This window comes from Rousettus aegyptiacus, unplaced genomic scaffold (assembly GCF_014176215.1).
Source record: "Rousettus aegyptiacus isolate mRouAeg1 unplaced genomic scaffold, mRouAeg1.p scaffold_m13_p_2, whole genome shotgun sequence".
Lineage (NCBI taxonomy): Eukaryota > Metazoa > Chordata > Mammalia > Chiroptera > Pteropodidae > Rousettus > Rousettus aegyptiacus.
The window spans coordinates 89,406,656-89,414,071 of NW_023416295.1; the positions used below are offsets into that span (position 1 = coordinate 89,406,656).

Here is a 7,416-nt window from a genome sequence, read left to right on the forward strand (position 1 = left end):
TATATATTTCGGTTCTGAATCTTTGGTGTGTGGTTACCACTGTTAATATGTAAAGGATAGTTATATATATAGTCATCCATTTTCATTGTGCATGCCTTAGCTCCACTCCTCTTTGCAAATTGGGATCTTTGAATCCTCCCCTTTTCATTCATTGTTGTCTCAATTTGTTTCTATGTATGCTGAACATGCATTACTATTGTGCTATAGCAAAACTCTTCTTATTGTTTAAGGTTATGATGCTTTGTTGTTAGTTGCATTCCTCTGCTTCTATATGCCTGCTAGTTGCCTTGTCTGTAATTATGTTTTTTTTTTCCTTCTCATTTTGTTTTAAATGGGCTGACACCTTTCAGTATCTCTTGTAATGCAGGCCTCATAGTGCAGAATACCCTCAATTTTTGTATGTCTGGAAAGATCTTTATTCCTCCTTCATATCTAAAGGAGAGCTTAGTTGGATATATTATTCTTGGCTGGTAGTTCCTTCCACTTAATAGTTTAAATATTTGACTCCATTCGTTTCTGGCTTGCATGTTTGTGCTGAGTAGTAGTCCAACAATTATCTGATGGGTTTTCCTTTATAAATTACCATCTTCTTTTTCCAGGTTATCCTGGCAATTCTTTCTTTGTCATTGATTTTCAATAATTTTAATACAATGTGTCTTGGTGAAGGCCTTTTTAGGCTGAGATATTTCAGTGTTCTGTTGACCTCTTGAATTCCAAGCTGTAGCTCATTCCTTAGATTTGAGAAATTCTTGTCAAATATTTGTCTGAAAATGCTTTCTAATCTATGCTTCCTTTACTCCCCTTCAGTAATGCCCATTATTCTTATGTTTCCTCTCCTGTGATATCTCTTGTAGTTCTCTTTCATTATTTTTCATTCTTCGGTTTATCTCTTCTTCTGAATTATTTCCAGATTGTTGTCAAAATATCGCTGATCCTTTCCTCCATGTGGTCAACTCTATTTCTCGAGCTTGCTATTTCATTTTTCAACTCTCGCAGTGTGTTCTTTATCTCCAGAAGGTCTATTCAGTTCCTTTTGAGAGTTTCAATCTTCTTGCTAAAGAACTCATTTTGCTCATCTAGTTGTTTTTTTTTTTCCATTCCTGAAATTGTTGATATTAATTGTTTTGGATCTCAATGAGTTTTTTCAGAAGTACCATTCTGAATTCTGTCATTTAAGCTGCATATTTCTATGTCTTTAAGCTTATTTTCTGGAGATTTTTTTCTCTTTTTTTTCTGAGAAGTCTTGTCATCTTGGTTGTTCATGATGTTTAAAGAACTATTTCTTTGCCTTGGCATTAATGGAAGTGTATTCTGCTGTTTTTCCAGAAAGAAGATTTATTATATAAAGGTCTCTCTTTAGCTTGTTGCAAAGAAGGCACTTTTCTTTTGGTTTCCAATAGGTGGTGTCTAAGCCTCTTGGATCCCTGCTTTATATAAATTCTTAATAATACCTTTATCTTTCTTATAGATATTCAATCATGTTTGCTACCCTCAGTCTCAGTCCCTATCAGTGTTAGCGACAGTTTTGGTAGCATTTGCTCAAATTCCCTTGGGTCTCCATGGTGTTCAGTCTTGGAGAATATGGGGGAAGGGACCCTCTCAGTTGGGAGATGCAGGCTGCAGCTGAGCCTCAATTCTGCAATGGTGGCTGGTAATAACCACCTGTTGTTTCTCTGCTATCCACACTTCTCTGCTTTCTATCTTGATGACTGGGAACTGCCAAGGACAGCATGGAGCTCACAGCCCTCCAAGGCGGGGCTGTTCATGAAACTCACTGCACTTTTCCTCCTTGCCCCTCCTCCTGCAGGGAGCTCTGGCTACAAGAAGCAGTTTCTTTGTTTCTCCCAGTCTACTGCTCAACTCTCAGAGATTCTGACCTGTGGTAGGTAGCTCTTATGTGTAGATCCCAAGCTCAGACATGCTGGTGTGCAGGTTGGGTGTTTTTTGTTGAGTTTTAGATGTTCAACTTATTTTTATTTTAAGGGGAGAAATATGAGGACACCTTTTACTCTGCCATGTTTCTGACATCATTCTCAATTTATTTTTTGAGCAAATTTATGGTTAGACTTGCAAACATCAAAGTACCACAAATGTATTTGACATCCGGTAACACTGGGTTAAGAAATGCTAATATAAATAGCATATATCCAATTACCATTGTTTCATACCAGGATAAAAAAGCTGTGTTGGTAGGAGCAGTGGGCTGGGAAGAAATGGAAAGAGCAGAACTAATTTTATGCAGCCAAGTGGTGAAGTTGAAATTTGTCACCCCATGATCTCTCAGGTAGGCTACCAAACCACTGGCTGCTAATGTGTCTTGGCAAAGGAAATGGAATGTGGGCGCAGTGGCTGGCATATGTGACAGTGTGCTGATGTTACTGGCAAACTGGAAACAACTGCTTTTTGTTGAGCTCGAGGTCAGACATGTTTCAATTCTCCTGAAGAGATTTGGAAGTGTTGAAAGCTGACAGGAAAGTTCAGGACTCTTCCTGCTACTGAGGCTATTGTTTGTGTACTTGTTCTTTTGCTTCTAGCTATTCTCAGTGGCAATCATGCTCATCTGAAAGCGTAGAGAACTTTCATTAGTTACTGCACGAGGTCATCATTTTCCTGTCCATTTCTTGACAGAGTAGCTCAATCTCTCTCATCTTTCCAAAATAGAAATCCCTTTCCTTCCCACGATTTCAAGGGCAAATTTCTATGAATGTACCTGTTTGTTTATTAAGCCGTATGATCTGTGTTTCCAAATCTTTATCATATTTAAGTGTTAAACTGATGGATGAAGTCCTTTTGACTTATGAGGGACAAGAAGGTGTGGATCCTGGTTTAGATGCTGGACTTGATTTAGCCACACCTGCTGTGGGAAGCGTTATGGTAAGACTTTTTTGGTAGGTTGAAGATCTGTTCACCAGAGTCAAGGGAGGAATTGCATCTTGCCCTTGTCATGCTTCTATAGGATCATTTTTTTGTAGCTAGGCATTTCCATAGTACTTAGCATCACAGATTTGCTTAAACCTCCAACCAGCACCCAGGTTGTCTTGGAAATGCTTTTTCACTAGCTTCTCCACTAGGATGCTGCTGCATGCAGCCACTTAAATGATGCTTACAGAAGTTTAAGATTGTGAATATACTCATGCTCCAACATTGCTTAAAATTTTACTTCTTCAAACTAATGCATCCTGGAAAGAGCATTTCATGAACTTGCAATAGGCTATTCCTGAACAAAGCTGTTCACTCTTGTGTAGTTTAAAGATACTACGCCCTTAACCCATGCAATGATGTCATGTCTGCTCTGGATTCTTGAGGTAGAAGACACATTGACTGCCATTCCTTAGCTGTAGGAACATTCCCCACACATGGTGTACTTCCAGAAAGGAATGATAGTCCTATTATCCTGGATGATTTCATTGTTGTTCTTGCCATTTAGTAACAGGGTTTGGTCATACCAGGCATTGGAGCACTCCCAAGGAGGGGAATAAACAGCTTGAGCACTGAGGCTCTCTCCCTGGCTGTTGAGGTGACCTGTTCTTCTGATAAATAGGATACTGAGGACCCTATTTTTCAGCACAGAAGAAAGCCATTATCTGTATTTCTTCATTTAAAAGCAGTGGCACCAGAAAATAATGAAACAATTATAAAAATAGCAAACTCTTACTGATCAAGTGTTATACTAGGACTGAGAGATGTGAAAATAATTGAGTCCATTCACATCCCCATCCAATTTATGTGCTCACTCTTATTTTATAGATGAAGAAACTAAGGTCCGAGTAATGTGCTTCATCCAGCTTGTAAGTGGCTGAGCCACAATTTGAACCAAGGAGGTCTGACATACTCCAGAATCCATGTTACCTAGTTTCTATAATGTCTTTCAACCACCTGTTTTGGTCCAATAAGCAACAACCTTGTAGCATGTTTTCTTTATGCACCAGTCCCTCCTGAGAGACCAGTGAAAGCAAACTGAACAGCTTCTGCGTAACGAATGAGAGAGAGAGAGAGAGAGAGAGACTCTATGGAAAAAATAGGGGAACTGCAAGAGCTCTCCAGGAACTGAAGAAACCTTCTAATAGAGAAACCAGTGAGTACCATTGTTTATGTTTGCCCTACACTTGGCTAGCAAGTAGGAACTCTTTCCAGATTCTCAGGACAACCTTGAGGGCCACCACTCTCAATGCTAGATCTAGCAAGAAAAAGAAGGCATCATAGCATGCATACAATGGGCCCCTCCACAGAGAGATCAATCCAGTAAGTATGGCAGGGCACTGCTGCATGCAGCCACTGAGTTGTGCATACATATGAGTTTCAGCCATCTGGAGAGAGGGCAGAGCTCACAAAACACTGTAATACCTGAAAACAGGGCTGCTCAATCCAGAGAAAGTGCAGAAATAGCTGGGTGCTGCTGTGTACACACAGCAGAATTGGCAAAATGCTGTGGTACCCACATGAAAGGCTGCCCCGCCCAGAGAAAATGCAGAGATAAAGGGGTACCACTACACACACAAGGAGCTGCCTCATCTGGAGAAGATGTGGAACTAGCAAGTATGATAATGCATGGAAACAGAGATACCCCACCAGGGGAAAGTGTTGTGATGCTCACACTCAGAGCATTCCCACTTAAACCTGGCTAGAGCAATAGACAATTAAAGAAATAGGGCATGCTATGTAAGCATCAAGTAGCCAAGCCCAGATCAGAAGAGCAAGAAAACATGCACAGATGAAGTTGCCCTGCCCCGAACCCACTCCCTCTGGCCAGGCAGCACACCAGGCACTGCATGTTCCTACCCAATTATAACCAGTCTACCAAAACTATCTGACACATAGTCTAAACAGAGGCCAATTTTTCAAGAATGGAGGAGACAGCTATTTCATCAAACTCATAAAAACAAACGCAAAAAGTCAAACAAAATGGGAAGACAGGAGAATACCTCCAAATAAATAAAGAAAATTCTAATGAAACAGAGATAAGGAATTTGTCTGATAAAGAATTCAAAGAAATGGTCATAAGGATGCTCAACAAACTTGAGAGTAGAATATAGAACATTCAATAAAACATTCAGAGACATTCAACCAAAGTTAGAAAATGTAATAAAGAACCAATCAGAAATGAAAAATACAATAACTTAAATGAGGTAGAATTAGTAGCTGATAGATGGTCACATGGGTGGGAAGCATGGCATAGAGAATGCAGTTAGCATTTATGTATTGGCTAGGTGGAGAGTCATAAGAGAGAAGGAGCAATTAGGGGGATTATTTTATAAACTATATAAATGTCTAACCAATGTGCTGCATACTTGAAACTAATAAAATAAAATTTTAAAAAAAGAAAGAAAGAAATGACAGCAGATTAGATAATACAGAAGAATGGTTAGTGACCTGGAAGGCAGAATGGTGAAAATCAATCAGGAAAATGAAAAAAGAATTTAGATAGATAGATAAATAGATGATAGATAGATAGATAGTTAGATAGATAGATAGATAGATAGATAGATAGATAGATAGATAGATGATAGATAGATAGATAGATAGATAGATAGATAGATAGATAGATAGTATAAGGGACTTCCGAGAGCAGCAGGTGCTCTAACATTCATATTATGGGGACTGCAGAAAAAGAAGAGCAAGAAAAAAGGGCACTTCCCTAATCTGGAGGAGGAAACAGATGTCTAGGTCTGGAAAGCACAGAAAACTTCAAAGTCGAGATCAAAGAGGCCCACACTAAGACATATTATAATTAAAATGGCAAAAAGTTAAGCAGAAAGAGATAATCTTTGAGACAGAAAGAAGAAAATAAGTCATTAAAAGGGAAACCTTATAAGGCTATCAACTAATTTCTCAGGAGTAAATTTACATGGCAGGAAATATTTAAAGTGCTGAAAGAAAGAACACTACAACCTAGAATACTATATAAGGCAAGGTTGTCATTCATAATTAAAGGACAGAGTTTCTCAGACAAGCAAAAGTAAAGGAATTCTTGACCACTAAATTGGCTTTACAAGAAATGATAAAGGTTCTTCTTTATGCAGAAAAGAAAAAGCCATAAACAGAAATAAGAAAATACAGAAAAGAAAAAATATCACTGTTAAAGGCAAATATATAATAAAAACAGTGAATCGACCAGTTAAAAAGCTAATATGAAAGTTAAAAGATGAAAGCAAAATTAACTACAACTATAAAAATTAAGGAATACAAAAAACAAAAAGATATAAAACATGATATCAAAAACATAAAGATTGGGGGACAGTAAAAATGTAGTATTTAAAAAATTTGTTTGAACTTAAATGCTTTTCAGCTTTAAGTAGATTGTTTTAGGTATAGATAGATATGTATAAACTTCATGGTAACAATAAATTAAAACCAACACAAACAATACCAACAAAATGAAGAGAAAGGAATCCAATCAAAACACTAAAGAAAACCAAGAAATCAAAAGGAAAGATGTCAAAAGAAGAAGAAAGGAACAGAGAAGAACAAAAAACAACCAAAAAACAACAAAATGTCAATAAGCACATACCTATCGATAATCACTTTAACCCACTTCCTGTTTGCCCCAAGAACACTTGTCCATAGTGCTTGCAGCTACAGCGTTTACACCAAGATAACTCAAGATTTTAGTCCTAACCTTACCCTAAAGTTTGCCACAGAATATCTCACTTTTATTATTTTTGCGTCACTCTAGTATATCAGTCTTTGAAAACAAATGACATTGTTCAATTTATAGCATGTTTTTAGTAGTGGTATTTCCATTTAAAAATGTAGTAATTCTCAATTGCTGAAAATGTAAAATCCTAGAAAATGTAGCATTCCTACATGTGATGTTAGCATTGTTCCTGAATAGTTGTTAGCCAAAGATTCATTTGATAAATCTAATTTTTGTAAATAGGTCATTCTTATGATTTTCAGATAGTGCTTCAGAAGACTAAACGCTCAGGCCTCCATTTGTTTGGAATCTGATGGAAATAGCCCTACATCAGCTGACTGGGTCATGCTTGGAAATGATCAGCTTGTGTTATGATTCTATATCAAAGGTATGACTTTACCGACACACCTTCCGGAAAAGCTGATGTCAGTGACACCACAGACCCACTGAAGTATTTTGAACTGTTCTTTACTGAGTAATTAGTTTCAAAAATTACCAGCAAAACAAGTGCCCAAGACTTGTTGGCTTCAAATCCACCTAATCCAAAAAGATTGTCACAAATGGATAAATGGAAAAACATGACAATGATCAACTGAAAGTCTTTTATACAATAATGTTACTGCAGTATTGTGCAGAAACCTGAGCTGGAGATGTTTTGGTTGACAAAGCCTCTTTTGGATACATCTTATCAGGCAAATTATAACTCGAAAGATTTTTACTTTGCTTTGGTTCCTGCATTTTGTCAAACTTCTTCCATATCCACTGGTCAATCAAAGGTTCAG

General features: G+C 37.6%; 1 pseudogene; it reads right to left on the reverse strand.

The window, feature by feature from the left end:
- Positions 1-2,477: 2,477 nt before the first annotated feature.
- On the reverse strand, positions 2,478-3,433 carry LOC107515192 (annotated as a pseudogene).
- Between the last annotated feature and the right edge of the window lie 3,983 nt (positions 3,434-7,416).